The 14,274-nt window shown below is 43.7% G+C and overlaps 2 protein-coding genes across 13 annotated transcripts in view; one reads left to right on the forward strand and one right to left on the reverse strand.

Moving 5' to 3' along the window:
• Window positions 1-14,274, forward strand: part of MCPH1 (microcephalin 1) — a 230,181-nt gene that overhangs the window by 134,041 nt on the left and 81,866 nt on the right. The gene's annotated exons all lie outside the window — the stretch shown is intronic.
• The window catches only part of ANGPT2 (angiopoietin 2), a 58,496-nt gene that overhangs the window by 38,001 nt on the left and 6,221 nt on the right, over window positions 1-14,274 (reverse strand). The window lies entirely within an intron of this gene.

The following is a 14,274-nucleotide window of genomic DNA, read 5'->3' on the forward strand; positions in this document are numbered from 1 at the left end:
TTGCTCTTAATGTTCATAAAGTTATAGCTGCAGCTTCCTGAATTTTATGATTTTATAGCAGCCAAAGCTCTTGCTTTTCTGGACCATTAAGGAGGAAAAGTTTACCTCTTCTAATAGATTAGATTATCTCTAATTTGACCGCTGGTTAAGTCCTCTCAAGGGTTAAAAGCTATAAAAGCTTTCATATTTTTATATTTCTTTACATAATTCAGTGGCCTGTGTGCACATACTTTAGGAAATCACATACTTACTTGCCTGTGCTTTGCAGAAGCGAAGCAACCTACAGGTAAGCAAATCTTTTTTTAAACTCACACTAGAAATACAAATTATTTGTTTAATTAGGCTTTGTTTTTCAGATTAATCTCTAAAGCAGTAATGAATTTTTAAAGCATTTTAACAACTTATTTTAAACCTGATCAACATTAAAAAAAATTTTTTTTTCTTAATCAAAAGCAATGCAACGAAAGCAGAGCAATATTCAGTGCCCAGGCTAGGGGGCAAATAGAATAGTATGTTGTTGTTTTTTATTTACTAATTATAATTCATTTCTTGCTCTGAAATTTGATAAGAAATGTATCAAGTATTTGCCAAAGTATGTACTGTTAACCACTGAAATGTCTGCTCACGCTGCTGGCACTGCGGTTCACTTCGTGAGGCCACAGGGAGACTTGACACACGTCCCCCTTCTGACTGCGGCTCCCAGACCCTCAGGACTGTGGACAGCTGCAGTCTTCCCCAAGGAAAGAAACTCCACCAAGAACTGCAGATAGTGATTATGACCTTGGACAAATCAGCGAGCTTCTAATTATGTCTTCCACGGCCTCCAGACCCAAAATAAGAGTGTGTCTTGCTACAAAATACATGTTGTATCAAACATCTCTCTAAAAAATACCGGTTCTAGGAATGCTGTTGTTTCTGACTCATTTTTAGAGGGGAGTTTATTTCAATCCTTTGTTTCAGGAGCATGTCATTCTTTCACTACTTTCCCTCCAATGCTTAAGTAATAATAGAGATGCAAAATTTGGCCATAAAATGAAAATGTTATCACTTGAAATGAAGTTTTAAATGCACAATATTCCTACATGATTAAGTACTTATATTCTAAAGAAATTGTGGAATGAAATTTCACTTCAAGAAGGAATCCATTTAAATAAAGACACCCTTAGGGTGTCATAAACTGACTGGCTATATAACTTCTCAAATCATGAGAATTTGAAATGTTTTGTGACCAAGTATAAGATACCAAATTGAAACTGCTAAATGACATTCCTTGATGAGCACTTTTTGCTGCTTCCTGTCCGCAACAGAATTATTATTTTGACTTATAAATATGGTTCCTTGGGACTTGTTTGATGTATTAGTCCACTACAACTCAGTTTTTTTTTTTTAATAACTTACCAGATTGCTGGTAAAATTAAATGCTGTCACAAGCAGTCTGTGAAGCAAAAGAAACCCACACAGAAGAGTACTTACTATATGATCTGATTTATATCAAGTTTTAAAACAGACCAAACTACTGATGGTGACAAAACTCGAAATAATGACTTCTGGTGGGCAAGTGTTTAGGAGAGAGTAGGAGGCGTTATCAATGAGAAAGCAGCATGAGGGACCCTTCTGGGTGCGGGGAATGTTTTATATCTTGATCCCTCTGCTAGTTACACAAGTAAATTCATATTTTAAGGAATTGTGAAGCTGTGAATTTAAGCTTAGTACATTTTATACACTTCCTGTGTTTTAGACCCGAATGAAAACATTTTTAAAGGAAAGATATTAAAAACAAAATGTTTGATGAATTTTACCATGACATTATGGCCCTCGATACTATGAGTGATTTTATTTACCTCTGCCTGCAGCTTTCATCCGGTTAGACCACTTAACGAAATGAACTTGGGAAAAGTGGTTTTAAAGTGACTGTCTGCAGAGAGCTGTAGATAGAGGGTTAAAAGCATTCAGTTAGGTAAATTAGTAATTTAACATTCTGAAACTTGATTCTTTCCGGATCAGGCATAAAAGGCATTTGCTCTTGGAAGACCAAGAAAGAATTCATGCAGTTCCCATTAGTCTAAAAATATATAATAAATAAATAAATGTCTGAGTCATGGGTTGCATTTTGATGGATTTCAGTGCATCAAGTGTAGCAAGAAAATGATTTCTCCTTTGACTAGCTGTGCTATCCATTGACGAGAATACAAAATTGCTTTGAGAAAAGTAAAATAAATGAACTGATCTATTGAATTTAATCATATTTTGAGGTATTCCAATTCCCAGTGGCTCTGGCTTTTGAGCAGCATTATAAAACCTGGAATAAAGTATTTTAGTTATTGTTGGATTCAGGTTGGAAACAAGTTATATGTGTGATTGTTGAAGCCATTTGTGGGTCATCCTTATAGATCAGATTTGGGGACTCAGACATACCTGGGTGTGAATCCTAGCTCAGCTGCCCACTAGCCATCAGGTCAATTTGTTTAACCTCAGATTTATCACTGGTAATAAGTGCCCTTTGTGCTATGTTAGTCTGAAAATTAAATGGGACAAATGAATCAGGGTTCCCAAACTGTGTACCAAGCCACCCTGGGTACCTGCAACAAACTCCTAAAACTCTGGAGATAGTTTACATATTCAAGGGCAGTCCCACAATATTTAACATCTGTCGGTTACTGGAAGAAATAGTAGCTCAAAGGAGCTCAGTTTCATCACTATTAGATTGTACCATTCAGTAAAGCTAGAATTTTGGTGGTTGCTATTGTTAAAAAGCAAGTACTGTACAAAAATCAGCATGGAACTTGAAATGGGGGTGATGGTGTCCAGTCTGATTCCACAGTTTGAGAAGATGGGCAGTGCTAGCCAGACATATTCCATAAATAATTGGGGTCACTTGAGTTTTAGAACATCTTATATAGGACCTTGCATTTGGTAGGGGGTAAGTTCAGTCCACCCTCTTCCTTCCCTTCCCCCAATCCAGATATTACCTTTAATCGCTACCTCTATGATTTGATTATGTTTACTGGAAAACCAGTAAAAGAACCAGTATATCATGTAAGATCTTCATTAAGAAGTATAGTTGAATATCTTCCCAACTTTAAAAACCATTAGGAAAAACAGCCACGCTTCTTGCAAAGTCTTGCTGGGCACGGTGTCCCTTCAGGCGAATGACTTTTACAAGCGGAGAGCTCTTGAGGGGAAACGTTCCTAGCACAGCACGAGTGTGTTCTGTGGCGCAGCTCAGCTGCCTCGGGCCGATCTGTTTTTGCTGGTGCAGTGGAAGTACAGACTCTGCCAGTTTCACAAAAGTACTGTGGTTCATTTCTGCATGTAATTTATAGTTTGCATGCTTGCCATCCTCACTTGTTCAAAGTTGAACGAGTTTTATAGCATACAGAGACGCCAAATTTACTTGAACACCAAAGCAATTTGGGAAATAAATTTTCAGTGTGATTCTTCAAATGCTTGTGGTAAAAGTACAAGGGACTTGAATCATTTTCCCATAATTAGTTTCAGTTCTGTAGGTCTGCCCCCTCTCCCTAACCCTATGACTTTGCATGTGTGTCTATTCCAATGGAAGCTAGTGGAAAATTCCTATCCCCTTTCGCTCCACTGCCACGAGTTATAAAAAGCATGTCATTCAGAATCGACTTTTTCTTCTGCATGCTTGAATTTTTACTCACAACTTGAAAGAAAAATAATAATAATTTCAAGAGATATTTCTCTATCAATGAGATAAGGGTCCACAGCGTCACTTTGGGCCACCATAGAATGGCTGACTCACTCTGCTTCATGGTCGGATATTTGTATGAGCCAGTGCTTTGGGAGGAATAGTATATGACAACGTGCCTTGTCTTTTCCAGAGCCTCATGACATGCATTCACACAAGTCCGTTAAGATCCACTTCTTGTTGACTAATCAGTGGAAACAAGAAGCAAGTGGGGACAGGGGGTAAAGAGGCAAACAAGTGTGAATGAGGGGTGAGGGCTTACACAAGTGGTGGGGGTGAGACAGGAGGACTCAGGCAGGAAGTGGGAATGAGGGCTGAGGGCTCAGACAGGAAGTGGGGATGAGGGCTGAGGGCTCAGACAGGAAGTAGGGACGAGGAGTAAGGGGCAAGTGGGAATGAGAGGGTGAGAATTCACACAGGAAATGAGGCTCAGGGGTGAGGGCTCACACAGGAAGTGGAATGAGGGGTGAGGGGCAAATGGGAAGTGAGAATAAGGGGCAGAGGGGAACTAGGAAGTAGGAATGAGGTGGAGAGTGTAAGAAGTGGGGATGAGGGACAAGGGCTCACACAGAAAGTGGGGATGAGTGCAGAGGGTTCACCCAGGAAGAAGGGAACAGCAGCAGAAATTTTCCTATTGTTAGAGTTCATTTGTTTGTTTCAATCAAATTATGAGTCATCTTATCCCCATTTTTTAACCAAAAATCCTTGTGGTCACTGCTGTGATTTGGTCTTGACTCCCACCAGCTGGTTTAATTTTATCAGTGGTGGTGAATTCTTGAAGGCTTCCCTCAGTTGTAGAAATCTGGTTTCAAATTAACATGGTCCACATGCCAGCTTAAACTTTGTGGCTTAGCATCTTTGTTGAGTCCCCTCAGCAAAAGGACCTACATTGGAGTTTTGGCTGTTCTTTGGGAATCAAATTATGAGTTGCTTCTGCTGGAATCTTGGCCTTCTCCTGGAGAGACTGTAGGAGCACTTTGGCTTATGGGCGTCAAAGTTAGAACTTAAGTGAAGATTTTTTTGAAATTGCCTACCCTGCATCCCAGCACTCAGGTGGTATGTGCAGACCTCTTTTAATTGTTCCTGAACCTCTAAACCACTGGTCTTCTGGAGTGTGATTGGCTTTGAGGGGAAAGTCCATGCTAGCCTTGGAGACATCCTGGAAATGACAGTGGTCAACTCAGCACGAGGGTGTGAACCCTCATCTCAATCCTTCTCCCCACGGCCACTCGCTCTTCTCTGGCCAACTCAGGGAAGCAGCTCTGGGCATATGATGGCCCCATTGCTGTGGTCTCCATGGTCCCCATAACTCCTCAAAAGCAAAATCAGCCCACCCTTACCCAGAGAGGAGCTGATAGGCGCCAGGGTGCAGAAAGTATAACTAATGGATTTTCACAATGATGACTGTATCATATATGCGAAGAGCTGACTCATTGGAAAAGACTCTGATGCTGGGAGGGATTGGGGGCAGGAGGAGAAGGGGATGACCGAGGATGAGATGGCTGGATGGTATCACTGACTTGATGGACGTGAGTCTCAGTGAACTCCGGGAGTTGGTGATGGACAGGGAGGCCTGGCGTGCTGCGATTCATGGGGTCGCAAAGAGTCGGACACGACTGAGCGACTGAACTGAACCATCTAGAAAGGGCTTCCCAGGTGGTGCTAGTGGTAAAGAACCCCCCTGCCAGTGCAGGTAGACGTAAGAGATGTGGGTTCAGTCTCTGGATCAGGAAGATCCCCTGGAGGAGAGCACGGCAACCCACTCCAGTACTCTTGCCTGGAGAATCCCATGGACAGAGGAACCTGATGGGCTGCAACTCATAGGGTCGCACAGAGTCAGACGCAACTGAGGCGACTTAGCACGCATGTAACCACCTAGAGAGATTTGGAAAGGAAAAATCCTGGTGCTCCCAGAAGCACCAACCTGGAAAATGTTTTGTTTAGAACTGTCCCTCTCTGGTGCTGAAAAAGGTGTTGTCAGGGGAGAGGAGAAGGTACAGGCCGAAGAGGTGGTGAGTCACGCCAGGCAGACCTGTGTTTTATACCCAGGTTTCTCTTCCATTGAATGTTTACAGAGCTCCTTCTTTCCGAGTTGTCTGTTGTAGTTATTTCATTATCTCCATGTTAGCCTCCCATTGAAACCTCAGTGTAGTATACATTATGTTTGACCAGCCCTCAAAGTATTCCTCAGAAGTCCTTCCTGGGCACCTCAGGAACACCACCAAGACCACTCTGCAATGTATTTTCTTAGAGCAGGTTCTGTTAGACAGTAGATTAGTCCTGAAAATCATTCAAGGAAGCTTTGAGTCAGTCCGACTGTGTAGATTCCAAAGATACAAGAAAGGCAATACAGCACACAATTCGTGGGTTTGTCCAGCTAGGTGTTGCCATCCATGAGGAAGACAGGTGCCCACCTAACAGCAGTGCAGCAGGCACATAACTTGCGTCATGCTCATACAGTGGAACACTGCCCAGTGATGGAAGAGGGCAAATTTTAATACACTCAAAAACGTGAACGAATCACAGAAATTAAAAAAAAGACCAACAAAGAATATTACTGTATTCCAACTATGTGAGGTACAAAACTTAGCAAAAGTAAAATTAACCTATAGTGGCAAAAGGCAGAATGGAGACCAGCCTGGAGATGGGGGCTCGGGGGATGCCAAGTGGGAGGGGCAGGAGGGCACCACCTGGCGGTCATTACACAGCTTTCCTTGTTGTTCAGGCACTAAGTCGTGCCCGACTCTTTGCAACCCCGTGACTGCAGCCAGGCTTCCTTGTCCTTCACCATCTCCTGCAGTTTGCTCAAACTCATGTCCATTGAGTTGATGATGCCATCCAACCATCTCATCCTTTCCCGCTCCCGTCTCCTTTTATTGTTATGGCTCCGTTGCTCAGTCGTGTCCAACTCTTTGTGACCCCATGGACTGCAGCATTCGTTACCAGGCTTCCTTGTCCTTCACTGTCTCTTGAAGTTTGCTCAACCCCATGCCCATTGAGTGGATGATGCCGTCCAGCCATCTCATCCTCTGTCGTCCCCTTTTCTTCCTGCCCTCAGTCTTTCCTACCACCAGGGTCTTTTCCAGCGAGTCAGCTCTTCACATCAGGTGGCCAAAGTATTGGAGCTTCAGCTTCAACCTCAGTCCTTCCAATGAATATTCAGGATTGATTTCTTTTCTTCGGTGCTCAGCTTTCTTTACGGTCCAACTCTCACATCCACACATGACCACTGGAAAAACTACTGCCTACTGTGTTCTCACACAGCTATGTATATATGTTACCATCAAGTTACACCCTCGCTTCAGACTTGTTCATCCTATTCTAAGTTACACCTAAAAAAAAAAGTGCTGGACTCCATAAAACCAAGACAGCTCAGAGTCAGAGGCATGTCTAAGCGAGCATCTGAGTAAATGAAAAGCAAAGGCTTCCCTGATCTCGTCTTGCATTTGGGGGAGCAGTGGGCGTGAGTGGACTGAGTTCCCGCTCTTTACAGCTTCTTACTCTGCCCGCCCCTTACTCCTACAGGGCTGTCTTGGGGAGGGTCACATTTCAGTCTTACCACCTTCACTTGCTTATTCATGAGTCCCTCCCTGTGTCTGCAAACAGAGCCAAGTGTGTGCTGCTGTCTGCAGACGCAGCAGCCGCCATCTTGCTGTTAGATGCGTGCGTGTCTTGTGACGCCAACGGATGGCAGCTGCTGTTTATACACTCATGCAGCGTCACTGGCATATGGAAGCTTAAATCATCCAGGCTTGACTGTTCTGTTGCTCTGCCTAGGTTCCAGTCCTCAGAGTGAGAAAGGGAGGCTGTGAGGAGGCAGGACCAGAAACAGGGGAGACCTTGGTGTGAATCCCTGCTTGGCATCCTCATCTCTCTGCACGCTCACACTTCTCAGCCTTCCCCGGGGTCAACGTCTTCTCACTGGATCCCACACTTGTTCTTACTGCTGGTGCTGCACGTGCTTGGGGCATGACCACTGTCTGTGGCATCAGAGTAGCAGGTGTCAGGGGACCACCATGAAGTCAGGTAGCTCTCCTGGTTCACTCAAAAAGATGTGTTATTATAAGAAGCTTGGAAATAAAGAAACTGTCCTAGCAGTGCCATCTGGTACCACTCTGAGCTAGAGTTTCTTGAAAAAAGGGAAGAACAGAACATCTCCCTGCATTAGGCTATCCCGAGAGTAAATGCGCAGATGTCATGAGCCGTTTGCACCTGGTGAACGTCAGGGGCTGTCTTGCCGGGCAGGAGCAGCCTGCCTCTGTCCCGTTACTTACAACCGCACAGCAACGAAGCGGGGAGAGCCTGTCTCTGGGTCTGCCTCTCGTGACTGCTGTCAAATGAACAATATCCTTTCTGCAAGAACTCTGTAGACTTTTAAAGCAGACCAGCTAAGTATGCTGGCCTCAAAATGAGGTTGGAGCCCCCTTGTTGGGGAAGAGGTGAGGAAGTGGCGGGTCTGTGTTCTCCCTTTAGGATTTTGGACCACTTTAAACTGAAATGGGTAGAGAAAGGGTCCATATTAAGTAGAGAGTTGTTTATTCACCAGATATTTTTATCCTTCTTCCCTCCTCGTCCAAGGACCATTTCTTTTAATGGTAGTGGTATTTCAGGTGAAGAAGGGAAACCTAGGTGGCATAGGGCAGCCTAGTCAGGCAGCAGTGAATAAATAATACATGTTAAATAAACATTGTCCCATTAGAGGGAAAGGACACAGAGGTTTATCATGCTTGCCATAAGCCAAGATGGAGCCGTGCTTGAAAATATGGAGAATTAATTACATCACAAAATAAACACTTGTTTTTTGAGGGGATGTTGTTCTGATTAACTTTGATTCTTTAATTTGTTACATAATTATCCCAACCATCACTACTTTTAAGAGCATTTCACTGTTGCAGTTAAGTTACAGCCAGTTCAGGTTAGGAATTCCTGTTGCTAATACTTTATTGAATTAAGACTGGGTAAGTTTATTTTAGGAAATTTAAGAACCTATTCCTTAGTAGCTAAAAATAATAAGGAATTTCATACACAAAAAACCAAATGTTAAACATAGATAATTGGCTTGTGGTTGGAATTTGATTATTTTATGTTACTCAGCAAAATATCTTCTCTCCAGCAGCATTTTTGTACCAGCATTTCCCATTAAGAAGATCACTTAGCTTAGAGAAATTTTAAGCTACATTTGTATATAATAATTTTTCAAGATTCCAAAGACTAGATAGTAGTTAATAAACCTCGAAGGAATTCTTGAATTATCATCAGGCTAATATTTATAATTATCTAGTGAATAATCAAGAGTTGATAAATACTTGTTGATTCCACAAATCTAATGGCAGAGAAAATGCTTGCCGGAGCCCGAAGGAAATAATACATCTTTGGAATTTTGAGTCTTTTCTACCAAGATGTGCAGGTTGACTAGTTAACCCAGAACGCCTGCTTCTTAACACTCATTTCGTTCCTGCCGCCCTCTTCTATAAAAATATAACATGCAGAAGAGTAACACTGTTCTTAGCTTACCGAAAGCTGAAGTGATAAACAATTAGGTTTAACAATGAGACCTGCCTTTGAATGGGCTCATGGCTCACCTGTGAGCACGGTGGGACAGGAAGAGGTGTTCTAGGAGAAGATGCCCTGCACGGTCTCGGAGCCCAGCGTGTCTGCAGAGAGGCTGTCATCCCCCTGGTAGAGTCAGGACCTTTTACAAGCACACTCAGAACTGCCGCTGTCCATGTTGAAAGAAAGTTCACTGTCTTACAGAGTAGAGATGTGCCTTGAGGTATAAAGTCAGATCGTTTAACTTGATGAGACTGCGTGGACTGTAATCTTTAATATGAGAGGTAGTACAGATCTTGATAAGTGTCTTTCTGGTATCATTATTAAAGTTAATTATAATGATAGTCCCGGAGGTCCTGTGACGTCTACACTTTCCAGCATACTTTTGCGTTCATCATCGTATTTGAAACACATAGTAATCCCCTGAGGTGCCTGCTGTAGGCAAGGAACACTTACGTTTCTGAAGGTACACTGTGGGTGTTCAGCTAGTTAAGTTAGTTGAATAGTCAAGAGGGTCACTGAACAAGTGTACAGTTAATCATGCTAAAAAAAACAGCTCACTAAATGAAAGAGGGCAGTTTGAAAAGGCTACATACTGTGTGATTCCAACTATGTCACATTCTGGAAAAGACAAAAGTATGGAGTCGGTAAAAAGATTCATGGCTGCCAGGGGCTGGAGGGAGTGGAGGTGAGTAGGCAGAGCGTGGAGGATTTTTAGTGCAGAGGAAGTACTCTGTAATAGTGGGTACATATGGCCAAACCCACAGAATGCACAGCACCGAGAGTGAGCCCTGGGTGCTGAGGGGGTGTCCGCGGTTCACTGACTGTAACAAATGTGCTCTCGAGTGGCGGCCACTGAGAGTGGGGAGACTGTGCATGTGGGTGGTGGCAGTAGGGAGCTTATGGGGAATCTTTGTACCTTCTGCTCAGTTTTGCTGCAAACCAAAAACTGCTCTAAAAAAATTAGGCCTCTTTTTTTTCTTAAGATCACTTACTACGAAGAAGGAACAAATGAAATGAAAAACTTGTACTCTGTAGCTTCAGGTTACACCCGTTAACCTAACCAGCTGTCCTGGGTTATATATTGGGTTGGCCAGCCCAATAGTTATCTGCATGTTTAATGCAGACACTAAAATGCAGGAAAATAACAAGTGCACCCAAAGGCACGCTTGTTAACAGTGATAGCATGGACCTCATGTGTAAACACGGTTTATTTTAGATTTGTTTTTCTTTGAATCTGACCAGATGTTTCTAGGAAATCTCTTCTTTTGGTGTGGAGTGCCTTTATCCCAAATTCTAGAGAATGGGAACACGTCATTCCCTTTGCCCTGCATGCACGCTCACTTGCTTCAGTCGTGTCGACTCTTTGCGACCCCATGGTCTGTAGCCCGCCAGGCCACTCTGTCCATGGAATTCTCCAGGCAAGAATACTGCAGTGGGCTGCCATGCCCTCCTCCAGGGGATCTTCCCGACCCAGGACTCAAACCAGTGTCTCTGTCATTGCTGCTGAGCCACCAGAGAAGCCCCCTCCCTTTGCCCTAGTTTGGCTCAGTTCCTGGGGCTGTCTTGGGCCTAAACGAAACCCCTGAAATGGTCTCAAGTTCTTTTCACCTCTACCTTTTTCCATCAGGGTGGTGGTCTTGAGGGCCTCAGAGGCTCCTCTGGGGCGGGCTGTCAGACTGTCTTTATCAAGTCACAGCAACTCAGCAGGTTCTACTGATGGTGTAGCCTCCTGCCCATAAGTTCCTAACGTTAGACAACTCTGCTTTTGAACAAACCACCGAAGAGTGCTTTTGGCGGCCAAAGTGGAAGCCTCCCGTGGGAAGCATGCTCAGCCCATAACTAAACGTTAACTCATGACACGCAGAGGCTGGCCCGCAATAAAAGTGCAAATGTGTGTGTCCTGGAATGGTGAAGACTCATATAGGTGGCAGGCTTGTCACCAGATTAATCAGCAGATTAAGTTACCCCAGTGGAATCATCCCTCTCCCTGCGAGAAGACTTAATACGTGATTGTTTATATGGTCTAGACAGAATGTAACAAAATCAAGAAATGGAGAGGTTGAACACTGGCTTCCTTTTAAGACTTGCTTAATATTCTCTACCTTAAAGACCACTAACCATTGTGAATACTCTGCACACACAAACAATGGGGAACTCTAAGCTGTGTCAGCAGGTTAAAGTGTTATATTTCCCAAGACCTCTGCATCTGAATACCTCTTCCCTTAAAAATCACTCTGTCCATGAAAAGATATAAAATCACACACATGGTTCAAAATGACAGCTTATATTCTTAATGTATACACTCAGTTTTCTTGATTGTTAGTTTATTATGTATTAAGCATTGGAAGTGAAAGCTTGGTAGTGTTAAGTTGTCAGGTTAATAGAAAGATTTTGAAAGGAATTCTCGAGGGTTAAAAGATGACTCAAAGGAAGGAATGAGGCTGATGTTGGAGGAAAGCAATTACCAGCCTGGGCACCCCAGGCAGGTTCCTATGGAAGTTTTAATTAGGTTCTAGTTGAGCCGCAAAGATAATGGTTTTAGCTGGCTGAAGGGGGTGATGATGGTAAAGGGATTAGGCCCACTTCTCAGAGATTTCCAGTGGATTTCATAGCTTTAGTCAGCAATGCTTGCCAAGTTTAGGATACAAAAGAAAGGAGGTTTCATGGGCAGGTATCTAATTGAAATACTGACTTAAAGACAGACAGCTAGCACATCTGACTGTCAGTTCAGGTGGCTGAGGAACATTTATCCCTTTATTCTCAAACCATACAAGAAAATCATTTTAATCCCGATCAGTGTCGAAACTCTTAACATTACCCATAAATCTTTTTTACTGCTTTTGATTTCATCAGATCACTGAGCTTGACATTAATTTTTCATTTAAATGTGAATAGTATGACATCAAGTTATTTGGGGTCGTATTTGTCTGTAGAATGCCAGATGGGAAATACACCCCAGTCATTTCGTAAAGTCAGTGGAGGACAGGGCGGGTCACATGTTACTCTTCTGGGGCTGAATTTTCTTTGCCTGGACTTTGGAGTGGTACTGTGAAATTCAAGCTGTCACGCTCACTCAGCATCCAGAAGAGGGTTATTTTATGCATGCTCTGTAAGAATGTCCATACTTTCTCTTGGTTATCATATAATTTGTTTTCACTCTTCTGAACTCGAGGGTGGAATTCCATGTGAGTCCTGTAGACACACAACATTCCCAATTGCTTTCTTTCTTCTTCTTAGCAGCTTTGCTACCATCCCCACACAGGACAAACCGCAAACGCTGCCTGGTAACCAGGTTGCCCACACCTGTAGCCTTCATGTTGCAAGACTGCTGGAGTACCCTGGTATTGGGGTGCCAGGGTGTGCCCCGGAACGCCTGTGCTTGTCCTAAGACAGGATTCACAGGTGGTGGGACTTGCCTCTCTTACTGACCTGGGATGTCAAGCAACTTACTTAGCCTCTCAGACTCACTTCCTTTTTTATTTTTAATAAAGAAGAATTACAAGTTATCTGATAGGTATAGGTATATAATACTGTAGTGTGTACAGCGTGTTTTTAAGTCATCATCACCATATGGGCATGTATATGCTCAGTAGGAAGGGCGCTTGTTTTGAGTGCTACATAGCATGTGTCTAGCGCATGCTCTGTGTGTGTGTTATTTCCCACAGCCACCTGTTACTTTGGTAATCAGGAAAAGCGACCATTCAGAAGCAGTTTCGATTGCTTTTCGTTTTATAAAAGAGGCTCCAGTGGGGCGACCACCCTGTCTGCACTGTCCCCCTGCCCCCTCCCACCCCCCAGCATACCTCGGCTCCCCTCCCTCCCCTCATGCACCTAGACTGTCCCCCTTCACTCGGAGGCGTGGCACTACCGCCTTCTGACCGCAAGTTCCAGCAAGAGCGTGGGGGTGTCAGGCCCCGTGTCCCCAGCAGGGCAGACCCCAGTCCTTGTCTTCACCCCACTGGTTCACCCCCAAGCACCTCGAGCACTGCCTGGGCACACATGGGCCTTCAGTGCTTATTTGCTCATCGAATAAATGGACTTTGGTGACACCTGCCCTAAACACCAGAACGTGAAACACCCCGAAAGGAGGCTCATCTGTGTTAATGAGCTGAGAAATGGCCTTGCACTCATACTCACCCACACTCGCCCTCCCGGTGATTTTCTGCTCTTTGCAGCCCCACAGAAGAGTCTGCTTTTTGTCAGAGGAGGGATGTGCGTGCTTTTCCGTGTTTGTTTTTCCTCTCCGGGTGACCCAGGAGAGACTTCTGCACTGCAGCCCACACTGATATTCCCTGACCGTGTTTATGAGTGGCTAAAAATAGGTGGGGTTGTGTCTGCTACATCTGTGTTCAGGAGGTATCTCTGGGACACAGTGAGGTAAGGTGTGCAAACGGCTTTGAATTTATTCAGTGCCACCTCTGTTACTATATTACAACCAGTGCTTCAGTGATAAAAGTGGGAAGTTGAGTGCCTCTCTTTATACCAGAAGAGTTCTAGAATAATTGAGAAGAAAAATCTTATCAGATTCCTTCAAGTCAAGGAAAGATGTAATGAAGATAGAGGGGAAACAATATGTACAGACGCACACTTCCAGTGAACCCTTGAAGAGCGTGAATCAGAACTCCCTGTTATGTGCAAGCTTAGTCACTCAGTTGTGTCCAGCTCTTTGTGAGCCCGTGAACTGTAGCCCGCCAGGCTCCTCTGTCCATGGAATTTTCCAGCAAGGATCCTGGAGTGGGTTGCCATTTCCTCCTCCTGGAGATCGTCCCTACCCAGGAATGGAACCCATCTCTCTTGCGTCTCCTGCATTGACAGGCAGATTCTCTACCACTAGTATCAACCAGGGAGCTGGTCCACTTATACCCAAGATTTTATTCTCCAATAAATACATAGTGCAGTACTATACAATTCACAGTATTTAGTACTTATATGTGGCTTATTTTTTTATTAAAAATGTAAACTATTTTATAGGTTTAGATATGTGTGTTCTATAACATATACTTTCTATA

This window comes from Ovis canadensis, chromosome 26, assembly GCF_042477335.2.
Source record: "Ovis canadensis isolate MfBH-ARS-UI-01 breed Bighorn chromosome 26, ARS-UI_OviCan_v2, whole genome shotgun sequence".
Lineage (NCBI taxonomy): Eukaryota > Metazoa > Chordata > Mammalia > Artiodactyla > Bovidae > Ovis > Ovis canadensis.